Source organism: Lontra canadensis, unplaced genomic scaffold (genome assembly GCF_010015895.1).
Source record: "Lontra canadensis isolate GAN:19392208 unplaced genomic scaffold, GSC_riverotter_1.0 scaffold44, whole genome shotgun sequence".
In the NCBI taxonomy this organism is placed as follows: Eukaryota; Metazoa; Chordata; class Mammalia; order Carnivora; family Mustelidae; genus Lontra; species Lontra canadensis.
In genome coordinates, this window is record NW_022631038.1 from 14234755 (window position 1) to 14243983 (window position 9229).

The window sequence follows — 9229 nt, forward strand, 5'->3', positions numbered from 1 at the left end:
TTTGGTTCTATACATGGGATATAGAACAAAGAGATTCTGTACCTCTTTGGCGTAGGAGGTATGTAAGCAAAGGCTTGGTGGTCATTACTCAGGGATGCCTTAAAGGGTCCTTCAGGAAGTGCAGGGTTGAATTTGGCAGAAAAGTCCAATCTAATTTATAAAGAAAATAATTCGAGGGGCACCTGGCTGGCTTAGTCAATAGAGCATGCAACTCTTGATCTGGTGATTGTGAGTTCGAGCCCCACACTGGGTATAGAGATTACATAAAAAAATAAATAAAAATTTTTAAAAAGATTAAGAAAATCATTTGAGGTAAAGGTGGCTTCTAGCACCTCAAAGTGAGATGGAGAAGGGAAATTAGCAGAGGAGAAAAACCATAAAAAATCCTGCACCCTACAGCTAACACAATTAATAGTGAAATATTATAGGCTTCCTACCTGTGATTAAGAAGGAGACAAGAATGCCTGATACTGACTTCTCTACTTCTATTGAACATTGTACTGGAGGAACAATGAAACTTAAATAATACATTTTACAATAACTCAAAACATCAGATGCCTAGGAACAAACGTGTTAAGAGGTTTTTTTTTAATTTTATAAAAGCTATATAATATCATCAGAAGAAATTAAAAATGAAATATATAGAAGGATTTGTGGATTGGAAGACAATAAAGAGACAATGTTCTAAAATTGTAATTCTTCCCGAAGTAATTTATAGGTTCAGTGCAATTCCAATCAAAATCCCAGCAGGTCATTTTAGGGAAATTGGTAAGTTGATTCTAAACTTTATATGGAAATCCAAAGTGCCAACAATAGTGAAGAAACTGGCAAATTTATTCTAAAGCCACAATTACTATGATGTTGGTACAAGATGAACCAATAGAACAGTAGGAAAGAATAGAATATTCAGGAGTAAACGCACATAAATAAAGACCCTTTATTTATGGGAAAAAGCGACGTTGTAAGAGCAGTGAGAGAAAGGCAGTTTTTTCACTATAAATGGTGTCATGGCAACTGGATACCCATATGCGAATAAAATGTGTCCTGACTTCTACATCACACCATATTTAAAAAGTCAGTTCCAAGTAAATTGTAAAGAAAGGAAAATCATAATGCTACTAGAAGATAATATAGGCACAAAATTCACCTGTTATACGGGGAAATGCTGATGTTTTGGATTTACTTTAAAATTAAGAGCTATTCATAAAGAGATTCCATTATGCTAGGCAAAGGGGAAACTAAAGCGAGATAATTTTTTTTTTTTTAAAGGTTTTATTTATTTGACAGAGATCACAAGTAGAGAGGCAGGCAGAGAGAGAGGCAGGGGCAGCAGGCTCCCTGCTTAAAGAGAGCCCGATGCGGGGCTGGATCCCAGAAGCCTGGGATCATGACCCAAGCCAAAGGCCGAGGCCTTAATCCACTGAGCCACCCAGGCGCCGCTGAAGCGAGATGATCTTTTTAACCCATGTGATTGGCAAAGGGCTTATACCAAGAACACGGAGTTTCCTCAAATCCACAAGGAAAAGGGCACAAGCTAGTTAACAAGAGACTCACCGATACTAAGTAACTTTTTCAGATCCGTAACAACATACAGCCGACCCCGTCTAACCGCAGACTCGCTTCCCGCGATCTCAGTTACCCGGAGAATCACAGCCGGAAGCTGAGGGTCCGCCTCTGACGCAGCGTCTGAACGTGGGTGGGAGTTTGACGCTACGTCATACGTCACACGCTACGTCATCCTCCTCGTGTCATCTCAGCATGTCTCGGTCGCACCTTTTTACTATTATTACTATTTTTAAGAAGGCGGGGGGGCTGGAGGGGGAGAGGGACAGGGAGAGATTCCCGAGCAGGCTCCACGCCCAGGCCACCACGGAGCCGAAGGCGGGCTCCGTGTTTCCACCTGAGCTCAGGACCTGCGCCGGAACTAGGAGGCGCGCGCCTGACCGCCTTCGCCACCCAGGCGCCCTGTCATGTGATCAGTTCACGTCGTCACAGGAACGAAGGTGAGTACGTACAGCTGACCCGCGGGACAACCCCCCTCCCCCCGCAAGTCAAAAATCCGTGTGTAACTTTGACCTCGCAGAATTGAACTACTATAGCCTGCTGGGGGCGGAAGCCGGGCCGAGAACACGAGCAGACGATTAACAGCACTGTGTACAGTGCTCGTGTAGTCCGGTAAGCTGGAGAAAAGAAAACGTTGAGAAATCAGAAGAGAAAAGATATGCACAGTACTGTACTGTATTTATAAAAAATAAAATCCATGTATCAGTTGGAGGCCGTAAGTTCAAACCTGCGTTTTTCAAGGGTCAACTGTGTAGAAATAGTTTGAGAGGTGGACCACCTTCACACAACTGTGATTACTGTATATTGTTACAATTGTTTCATTTTATTATTGGTTATTGTTGTTAATCCCTTACTGCGCCTAATTTAAAAATGGGGCTTTATCCTAGGTATGTATGTATAGGGAAAAAATATGGTAGATATAGGGTTCAGTACTATCTGTGGTCTTATCCATCCCTTATGGTTAAGGGGGAACTAGGGTAGCAGTGTTTAACAGCAGAGGCTCTCCACTAAGGTCATCTGAGTTCACATCCTCGGTGTGCTTTTTACTTTATTTTATTTTTAAAGACTTTATTTATTTATTTGACAGACAGAGACCACAAGTAGGCAGAGAAGCAGGCAGAGAGAGGAAGGGAAGCAGGCTCCCTGCTTTGCAGACAGCCTGATGCGGTGCTCGATCCCAGGACCCCAGGACCATGACCTGAGCCCAAGGCAGAGGCTTTAACCCACTGAGCCACCCAGGCACCCCCACGCCGTGCCTTTTATTAGCCGGTTGCCTTGCTGTAAGTGTTATAGCTTCTTGTGCCTCAGGGTCCTGCTAATAATAGTATGTATATTTTCATGTTGTTGTGAGGCTATTAAAAGCAAAACTCTGAGAACAGTTACAGGCCCTTTTTGTTAACTGCAGCAATGCTTATCACAATTATCAGGGATTAACCTTTGTCTTCATCCAAAATTCATCTCTTGCTTATTACACTATATGGGCTTCAGGAAATGTTTGCTGTTCAACCATAATCCTCATCCACTGTTCAGTAGTATTATTATTGGATCAACACTTTATTATAAAGGTACTCACTAATTAAAAAGTATTGGAGTAATACAAAGATGATGAGGGTAAGAATAACTTTTATTTAATACTTACTGCATGCCAGACATTAGTCTAAGCACTTAACACATTATTTCCCCTTTACTCACCACATAAAGACTTCAAAGTAGATACTATATTTTTTTAAGATTTTATTTTATTTTTTTAAAGTAATCTCCATACCTAAGATTCAGGCTCAAACTCACAACTTTGAGATCAAGAGTTGCGTGCTCTCCCAATCAAGCCAGTTGGTCACCCCAACATAGGTACTATGATTATCCTCATTTTAAATGAGAGGAAACTGAGGCACACAAGGTTTAAGAAACTTGCCCCAGGTTGTAAAGCTGCTTAGGGTAGATCAGTACTTAACTCTATTGATCTCGATACCTTTCCACAAGAGTAGTCAGATAGCACTTAACTCATTAAAAAAAAAAATGAAGTATTTACATAAAGTATAACATCATTCTTTAGCATTCTCAAGGATGGAGAGGATACTCAAAAATGTAATTGAAACTATGGATGTTAATAAGCAATTCATATTATATGTGCATAAGTAAACTGCAATGATGCATTACCTATGAGTAGAAAAACACAAGCAAGCAATACACTGAGACAATAATAGCAGTTATTTCCATTGGGGATTAGAGTTCGTTTTATTTTCTTTTGTAACTGATTTTGTATTTTTCAATTTTTCTACAATAATTGTACTGCCTGTGTTACTGTTGTAAGAAAAAATATTAGAGAAAATCGTATATTGCCAAAATTTCCAAATGCTGATTGAAAACTAAAAACTGCAGGCTGACTTCTTTGTGACACACTTAGTGGCTCAGCTGTCTTTCAAAGCCAAATTTTGGGGCAAAAATTCTGTTTCCAGATGTCAAGGCTATTTCCACATTTAACCTCATATTGGGACAGACTTCATAGATCTGATCGTCCATCTTCTGGGTTGCAAAATAGCGAAGCCACTTCGTTTTATTGCCCCACTGAGAAAAGGCCCATGTGGGAAGGGTCATACAAGGCTAGGGGAGGCACTCACCTTGGGCAGCAAGTGAGAATGTCAAAGAGACAGGCAATTGAAAATCAATGTCATTGTTCAATCTGTGGGCAAAAGACTTCCTACATGAATTTGAGATTATGACTGATGGCAGGAGACAAGTGGGGAGCTGTGGTGGGCAGTCAGTTCTAGTCAAGGAGGTAAGCTTTGGAGAAACGTCCTGAGCTGGGAGATTGATGTGGGAGAGCGGGTTTTCTGAGGGAGGGGGAGGGGTCTGAGTAGTCTCCAGAATTGCAGGGTTATCCAGGGAGCTCCCTGGAAGGACCTGCAAGTGTTTAGTAGGCTCCGGGTCCTACCTCGAGGAAACCCAGCCTAAGGCAGAGTCTGGCAGGGAAGAGGTGAAGACACTGTTTTGGCTGCAGCATCTCATACAAATTCGCTGCAACTAGCACGGAATGGACCAAACCAGAATGAAGACGGTTGCAGTTAAGGTCCTGATGTGAACTGCGGGTATGGACAGAGCTGGGAATCCTGAGTCTCTAACAAGCTCCCTTTCCTTGCCACTGTGACGCTGGCAGTGAGATGATGCGGGTGCAAGCAAACAAGCAGGACGGTCCATCCGTCCACCAGCGCCGTTCGCCCCATCCTTAGCACTCGCTGCTGCCACCGTGCAAGACAGATTCACACTGTCTTCCTCTTCTTCCTCCCTCTTCCCTCTGCAGGCTCTGATGGTTCTGAGGCTTTGCTGCTTCTTCTCTGAGTCTGTCTGATTATTTCTTTCAACCATATTATGCATTTTCTTGGAATAGACCTTACTCTGAAAAAAGGACCAGGAGAAGCAGAAGGCAGATTGAGAAACGTGAAGGAGAAACTGTCCAAATTTGGCCAAAGCCAGGACTTGGCAAGACATGTGAGTGAAAATGACCTGAAGGTTTTTCAGCCAGAGGAGTAGCTGGGGCCTTGGGTGGCTGCATATTCTCATCAGTGGCTTTGCTTCTTTCTGTGCTCACCTCAGTTAGGAGCCCATACAGGGCCCATCCGTACTCTCAGGGGCTGGTCTGTGGGCACAAATGCTGGTGGTTGATAAGGGTTTGGGCCTTTAGTAGAGAGAAGTTCTCTACACAACTTTTCATACAGATGGTTGAATTTCTTACACACATACACAACACAGTGAAATTTCTTAACATTTAGGGAAAAAATGACAAAACTAAGGTTTATACAGCTTGATTTGGAATCTGGCCTTTCAGGATCAGGCCTTCATTTCTAGAATGGGTGATATACCAAACAAATATCGACAGGTACCTGGCCTTGGCATCCTGCCATGGTGGGCTATTTAAACTGATTGAGCAAACTTGTTCACAAAATGTGCTAGAAGCTCTGCTTTGGCCCAACTACTGAGACTATGGGGAATTTACGGCACCACACAGTCTACTCGTGTATATGTTTGAAAGTTTCCAGGTTAGAAAGTTCAAATTTTCTCTTTGTGTCTGGTAGTATTGGTATGTTGGAATGGCTACAAGCCCTTTGGTGATGGGGCTTAGAGGAAGTTGAGTTGGAGATACCTTTAGTTTGGGTTTAGTGGGATATATTGTGTTCTTTTGTAGTTTCTTTTGTGTATGTCGGAGTTATCTCTATCCCCCTGGTGCAGGAGTGGCTTTGAAAAATGCTCCTACTGCCTAGTGTGCTGACTTAACTGGCATCAAGACACAAAAGTGTTACTCAGAAATCAAATCATGATATTAAGGTATCTGTCTCATGGCACACAGCACCAGAGGTACATGAGAGTAAAAGAGAAAGTTTGAAAAGCAGTCTGGAAAAATCCTTCTTACCACCAGATGTGTAAAATAATACATTCTTCCTGTGAAATTCAATTCTTTGATACCTTATCAAAATTGGAAGTTTTCTCCTAATCAGGAATACAAGAGAAAGCAGTTATATATGTACTGCATATTTTAAATCCTTTTAAGAAGAAGGATTGTCCAAAATCAAAGTTAGAACATTTTTTTGGTGAAAATAACCCCAATGTATTTGTTTAATATATTTATCACAAAGGCTCAGCCAGAGATTTAATTTTAAAAAACAGAAACAACACAAAAATGACACCACAGCTTAAGATACAGAGTCCTAGACAGAAATGAAGGAAAGGAAAGACCATTTAAGGAGAAAATAAAAAGACAACACAAGCAGAGAGGCCGGACAGTCAGGGTTCTTGTCTGGAGACCTGTTTCAAGTGGGCTTCTTGCAGACACTTCTTAAAGGCTGTGGGGTTTTTCCCCAGCTCAGCAGTATGTGTGTACAAAGGGCTATCAGTGTTGGGTTCCCTGGATGGAGAGCGGGTTGGTCCTTCAAGATGTCCAGGCAGGTGTGGTAGCAGGCGTGAGGAATTTCGCCGTGGGCGTGGTGTCAGCGTAGCTGTTGGGGAGCTCCAGGGGGAGCTCACTGTAGCTCAGGTCTCCATGCACTGTGCCAGCTGCTCCATGGATCGACCCCACCTGTTCAAAAAGGTTCTCTGGTCCAGGGAAGACAGAAATTCCTTTATCCCCAGGCATCCTGGGGATCATCAGCTCCTGCCGCGGCCTCTTGCCCACGGGGCCCCGGGCAGTGACCCCGCTGGGCTTGGCCCCTCTGCGATTGCTGGCGGCGGCCACACTGGCAGCTGCAGGTCGGGGTTCTGGGAGGCCATCCAGGCAGCATGGGCAGGGAGACAGCAGCTCGGACAGCATGGCTGCCACCCAAATTTGGAAAATTCTTGTGTTGGTGGAGCTCAGACTGCTAACTGGGTTACAAACAGCAAGGAAGCCTGTTTGTGAATACACCAATTTTATGCATTTTATGCATATAAAGTAAAAATAAATTGAAAACGGAGATCAGTCATGCTAGAAGGAAGAATGACTGTTTTTCTATTTTCTCTGTGGAAATTATTGTAGAAAATAATTGTAATATGAAGAGCTGACCGAAAATGGTGCAGCCAGAAAATGTAAGGATAAAAGTATTATAGAGGTGTATCAACAGTGAAATAATTTAAACTGTGATTTATTGTATTTGGCAGTTTTTAAAAATGTCATTTGATGTCATCTCTTTTCCCCATTCTAAATGTATATTTTAATGTATAATTTAAATTTTTATTTATATCTTTTTCATTAAGACACCCCCTCCCCAATTGTATAAACTTCAGGTGCTACAGTGTCCACTCCTGCTTAGTTTTCTTCACTGATTCCTCCTTTTCTCTCTGATTTCCAAACATTGGAAAACCCCAGGGCTCAGTTCTTAAACTCTTCCTCTCTGGATTCACTCCCCAAGTATATAGGTAGTCAGGGTCTAACCAGAGAAGCACAACCACAATGGAATTGGGATTTATTGTTGGAATAAGACCTTATACAGTTGGGAAGGAAGGTCTGAAAGGGGGCAGGAAGGGATGGGAGCAGACTTCCTAACTAGGAACCACTGGGGTGGGAGACAGAATTGGGGCTTCCAAAGGTACATCCATCTGCTATCGTGGGACTGAGAGTTGGAGAAGTCTATACAGAAGGCCATTACCTCTGAGTCTGGTGGTAGGGCTGGGGCTACTATTGGCTAGAAGGGCCAACAGTTGGGAAGAGGTTTTGCAGAGAAGATGCAGAGTGGGAGAGAAGGGCCTGAGCTGGAGCTCAGCAGTACCTCTGTCAGCATCAAACCACACACCCTTCAGAGAGTCGTGATGGCCACCTCACTTCTGCCTGGCAATTTCATGCACATATCTTTTTTGGTCAGTGCTAATCTGAAACCATACAAGGAAAAAGATTTTGGGATATACTTCAGTTTAGCCAAGTGAACACAGTTCAGAAGCACATACTAGGTAATCTCACTTTGTCTCATTGCTTTAATTCTACCCATACTCTGATGATTCACAAATTTTTAATCCTTGGAATTATAGGCCTTCTCTGGAATATAGGAATACAGATTTATGTCTAATTCCCTCCTTACATCACCACTTGGATATTTAGTAGACTTTTCAAACTTAAGATATTAAAAAAAAAAAAATGAGATCCTTATCTTCTTTCCTAAACCTGTTCTAAAATCTTCCTCTGAGGTCCAGGTGTTCTGGCTAAAAATCTCAGGATTGCCTTTACTCCTGTGTCTCCCACCCAACAAGTAATTGATCAAAAAATCCCATTGGCTGTTCCTTCAAGAAATATCCATGACCTACTACTTCTGTTGTGGGCTGGAAAATTGTCACTGCTCCCTGAGAGATTCATACCCTAATCCCTAGAATCTGTGAATATTACCTGAAATGGCTTTAAAAGAGCAGGGTGTGGTGGCTAGGGTGGGCATCAGTTAAGGATCTTGAGGTGGGGAGATTATCTGGATTATTCCAGTGAGACCTAAATACAATCTCATGTATCCTTAAGCAGGAGGCAGAGGGAGATTTGCAAACCCCACCCCCACGAGAAGAGAAAGGGATGTGAAGATAGAGCAAAGAGAGATTGGAAGATGTCAGCCTTGAAGATTGGAATGATGTGACCACAAGTCAAGGAATGCCCGTAGCTACCAGAAGCTCCCAGAGGCAAGAAGTGGAATTTAGAGAGTGCACAGCCTTGCTAACACATAGATTAGGGTCCAGTGATATTGATTTTGGACCTCTGAACTCCAGAACAGGGAAAATAAATTTCTGTTGGCTTAAGCACCACGTTTGTGATCGTTTGTTACAGCAGCCACTAAAACCAATACCATTTTTACCATTTCCTCTCTAGCAGCCGTATTGCAGAGCGCCACCATCTCTTTCTGGATTATTCCAGCAGCCTCCTATCTAACTGACCTCTCTGCTTCTGTCACTGCCCCACTCCCTATGGTCTGGTCCCAGCACAGCTGCTAGAGTATACCTTTAAAAATGTAATTCAGGAGATGCCTGGAAGGCTCAGTTGGTTGAAATCCGACTCTTGGTTTCAGCCCAGGTCATGATCTCCGTGTCCTGGGATTGAGCCCTGTGTCAGGCTCTGTGCTCAGCAGAGAATCTGTTTGAGAGTCTTTCTTTCCTTCTCCCCCTCCCTCTCTCACTCACTCTCTGTGTAAAATCAATAAAATAAAATCTTTTTTTAAAAAGATGTTAAATG

The 9229-nt window shown here is 42.7% G+C and overlaps 1 pseudogene; it reads right to left on the reverse strand.

Annotated features, from left to right (window-relative positions):
- Positions 1-6339: 6339 nt before the first annotated feature.
- Positions 6340-6822, reverse strand: LOC116876172 (annotated as a pseudogene).
- Positions 6823-9229: the final 2407 nt, after the last annotated feature.